Genomic DNA, 4,404 nt, shown 5'->3' on the forward strand with positions numbered 1-4,404 from the left:
ACAAACAAACAAACAAAAAATCACGCCTATAAACACGTGAATGAGACTTCGAGACGCGGCATGAATCATCACTTCGAAGCCTAGCAACGAGGAGGAGGAGGAGGAGGAGGAGGAGGAAGAGAGCTAAGTGGGTTGGTTACTTAAGGTGGGAGAAGAGAACCCTTGACACCCCTCCTCCTCCTCCTCCTCCTCCTCCAACCGGTTCACCTGACGCCCCTCACCTGTCCAGCCAATCAGGGCGTGGGAGAATATCTGGCAAACACACCTGAGAGAGAGAGAGAGAGAGAGAGAGAGAGAGAGAGAGAGAGAGAGAGAGAGAGAATAAGATAGTGAAGATAAACAAAGGAAGAAAAATAAAAGGAAATAGAAGATAAAGAAAAAACAGAAAAAAGAAAACAAGAGAAAATAAATGATAAAAAAGGAAAACAGAAAGAGAAAGAAAAATAGGAGAAAATAAAAGATAAAGAAGAGAAAAACAGAGAGAGAGAGAGAGAGAGAGAGAGAGAGAGAGAGAGAGAGAGAGAGAGAGAGAGAGAGATGCTGTATTAGGCATGTCTCAGGTACACTCTCCTCTTAAGACCCTCCTCCTCCCCTCCCTCCCTCTTCCCTCCTCTTCTCATTCCTCCTCAACCATTCTCTCTCTTCTCTCTAATCCTCTTGCGCCATACCTGTACACTCTCTCTCTTCCTCTCCCTTTTATATCTTCACCTATTCATCTTCATCTTCCATAACTTTTATAAATATCCTCTTCTATTTTTATCGTTTCTTATCTCCCATACCTTTTATCTGTCTCGTTTTCCTCCCTAATACATTTTCATCATCTCTTCTCATATTTTTAATTCTTTCATCTTACCTTTCATATTTCCATCTGTCTGGTTTTCCTTCCTTACTCCTCATCATCCTTCTTTCCTATCTAATTTTCACCCTTCCTTCCTATGTTTCATCCCTCTACCTATCCAGTTCTCCTTTAATACCCCTTCCTTATATCCTCTTTCCCTTTCCCCTCTTCAGCGTTCTTTCTTATCTTCCACCTTTCCACCTATGCAGTGTTCCTTCCCTTCACCTTCCTCTCAACGTTCTTCTTTTACCTGTTTCCCCTTCCTTGCCCTTCTTTGATCCTTGTGGCCGTTATTTCGTCATTCACTCCTCGCCTCGTTATCTCCTGCTTACCTGTCCTGTCCTTTGCATCCTATTCCAACTTATCCTTTCAAACTTCCATACCTCTTACCATTTTTTCTTCCTTTCCTTTACTCTGCTTTTATGCATTATAAGTTCTCTCCTTGCGCGCCTTTCTATCATCTCTTTCACTGCCCTCCACCTTTTCCTGTTTTTTCTTCCTTTTGTCTCCTCTTTATTCCTTCTATATCCTCTCTCTGTGTCGCCGTTTATTCCTTGTTCCATCGTCCCTTACCTCTTCTTTTCTCTTCTCTCCTTCCCTTATTATCCTCTTTATCCCTTCTATTTTCTCCCCTTACATTCCTTTCTATCCACCCTATCCTGTACCCACCTCAGGACACGATCTATCCATTATCCAATCAATGTTTCCTCCCCTCTATCCTTCCTTTCTTCCTTGGTACCCTCCTTCCCATACTGACTATCCATTATTTAATCTTCAATACTTCCTCTCCTCCTTTTTCTCCCTCCCCTACCTCGCCTCTCTCCCCTCCTCCCATTTCCCTCTCTTGCCTATCTCCCTCTTTCCGTCCTCCCCTTCCCCTTTCTCCCCTTCCTAACAAGTTCAAAGTCTCCCCCATTCCCCAGAGATAGGAGGGGAGTCAAGTGCCTCCCCCCCCCCCTCCTCCTCCTCCTCCTCCTCCTCCAACACCCTTATGGCCACAGCATCACGGACATAGAAAAAGAGAGAGAGAGAGAGAGAGAGAGAGAGAGAGAGAGAGAGAGAGAGAGAGAGAGAGAGAGAGAGAGAGAGAGAGAGAGAGAGAGAAGATAAACAAAGGAAGAAAAATAAAAGGAAATAGAAAATAAAGAAAAACAGACTGGAAAAAACATGAGAAAATAAATGATAAAGAAAAAGGAAAACAAAAAGAAAGAAAAATAAGAGAAAATAAAAGATAAAGAAGAGAAAACAGAGAGAGAGAGAGAGAGAGAGAGAGAGAGAGAGAGAGAGAGAGAGAGAGAGAGAGAGAGAGAGAGAATCAATAATCGTGGACAAGCACACCATCACCACCACCACCACCACCGTCACCACCATTGCCAGCACCTCTATTTTCATCACCACTAACGCCATTACGATCACTTTGAAATTATGCAGAAGGGGGGTGGCTCAGCGCGTACAGCCACCGTCACCAACACCAGCATCACCGCCATCCACCAACACACATATAAACCAAATCAAGATCCGGTATCGATCACTATAATCTGTTCACTTAAGTCTGACCCAAGCTGACAACATAAACCTAAGCGTGTTCGTAAGCACAGTGCAGATTAGCAGAAGGTGATGCGTGAGATAACACAAACAGAGGTTAAAACACACTTGGAAGCCATAGCAGTAGCCAATCAGCACTCAGCTTGCAAACACGCTTATAGGTTTATGTTGTCAGCTTGGGTCGGACTTATGTGAATAGACTATATCATCATCGCCACTAGTTTAATGTCTTTTTTTATCATTTTACGGTAAGATATAGACTAATAAAAAACATATGTAAAAAAATATATATGTATAAAAACAGAATCTATCACCACCACGACCAAATGAGACAAGGGGCTACTTTCACAGTTCGACATGATGGGTTAGTAATCTTCCAAACCATTAACAAAGACTTCGAAAATTACCTATGTACAGTTTCGTCTTCATTATCCTTCTTTCCTTTCTATTTTTCACCCTTCCTATGTTGCATCTCTATATCTATACGGAAAAGCTCTTGTGTATACTGGTCTTGCATCGAAAATCTTCCAAACTTCTTCCAAACCAATACCAAAGACTTTGAAAATCCCTCGTAAATAGTTTGGTCTTCATATTCAAGGTAAGAAATTCGAGGAAACTATAGTACGGAAAAGCTCTTGTGTATACTGGTCTTGCATCGAAAATCTTCCAAACTTCTTCCAAACCAATACCATAGACTTTGAAAATGCCTTGTAAATAGTTTGGTCTTGATATTTAAGTTAAGAAATTTGAGGAAACTATACCGGAAAGCTCTTGTGTGTATCTGGTCTTGCATCGAAAATCTGCCAAACTTCTTCCAAACCAATACCAAAGACTTCGAAAATTCCTTGTGTACAGTTTGGTCTTTATATTTAAGGTAAGATATTAATAATTTTGAGGAAACTATACGGAGAAGCTCTTGTGTCTACTGGTCTTGCATCGAAAATCTGACCATTGTGGAGTGTAGGAGATTGAAAAGTTTGGTTCGGGCGACTACAAGCCACTGTGTTGGACTGTGAAAGCGCCTCAAGACCATCACTAATTTAATCTATGTTTCTTACCGTAAGGGAAACAAAAATGCAATCAATATTTCTTACGGTACCGAACTTTATGAACTAACTATATCAACCTTTCCTCACACATAATACAAACCTTGCCTAACTTAACTAACTTTATCAACCTTTCCTTACACATAATACAAACCTTGCCTAACCTAACTAACTATATCAACCTTTCCTCACAAATAATACAAACCTTGCCTAACTTAACTAACTTTATCAACCTTTCCTCACAAATAATACAAACCTTGCCTAACTTAACTAACTTTATCAACCTTTCCTTACACATAATACAAACCTTGCCTAACTTAACTAACTTTATCAACCTTTCCTCACAAATAATACAAACCTTGCCTAACTTAACTAACTTTATCAACCTTTCCTTACACATAATACAAACCTTGCCTAACTTAACTAACTATATCAACCTTTCCTTACACATAATACAAACCTTGCCTAACTTAACTAACTTTATCAACCTTTCCTCACACATAATACAAACCTTGCCTAACTTAACTAACTTTATCAACCTTTCCTCACACATAATACAAACCTTGCCTAACTTAACTAACTTTATCAACCTTTCCTCACACATAATACAAACCTTGCCTAACTTAACTAACTTTATCAACCTTTCCTTACACATAATACAAACCTTGCCTAACTTAACTAACTTTATCAACCTTTCCTCACACATAATACAAACCTTGCCTAACTTAACTAACTTTATCAACCTTTCCTCACACATAATACAAACCTTGTCCAACTTAACAAACTTTATCAACCTTTCCTTACACATAATACAAACCTAACCTAAATTCAACAACAAACGAAATAAATGTTAGTTAACTCATCTTACTTTCACTGAACTAAATTCCCGTGAAATAGCAAGGAAAGACACTAATACCGATTAACTTATTGCACCATTTTCAACCATTAAATTCACTAAGACACTCCAAGAACAAA

At 39.5% G+C, this 4,404-nt stretch overlaps 1 long non-coding RNA gene across 3 annotated transcripts; it reads right to left on the reverse strand.

The window, feature by feature from the left end:
- Positions 1–2,231: 2,231 nt before the first annotated feature.
- LOC127009014 (uncharacterized) lies at positions 2,232–4,196 on the reverse strand. 3 transcript variants are annotated; one of them, XR_007761512.1, is made up of 4 exons: positions 4,094–4,196; positions 3,890–4,042; positions 3,663–3,787; positions 2,232–3,509 (listed from the first exon to the last, which is right to left on the reverse strand). It is a non-coding gene; the product is annotated as an uncharacterized LOC127009014 (long non-coding RNA). The 3 variants fall into 3 exon arrangements; XR_007761510.1 differs by having other exon boundaries at positions 3,612–3,787; XR_007761511.1 differs by having other exon boundaries at positions 2,232–3,560; positions 3,612–3,787.
- Positions 4,197–4,404: the final 208 nt, after the last annotated feature.

This window comes from Eriocheir sinensis, chromosome 39 (genome assembly GCF_024679095.1).
Source record: "Eriocheir sinensis breed Jianghai 21 chromosome 39, ASM2467909v1, whole genome shotgun sequence".
Taxonomy (NCBI): Eukaryota; Metazoa; Arthropoda; class Malacostraca; order Decapoda; family Varunidae; genus Eriocheir; species Eriocheir sinensis.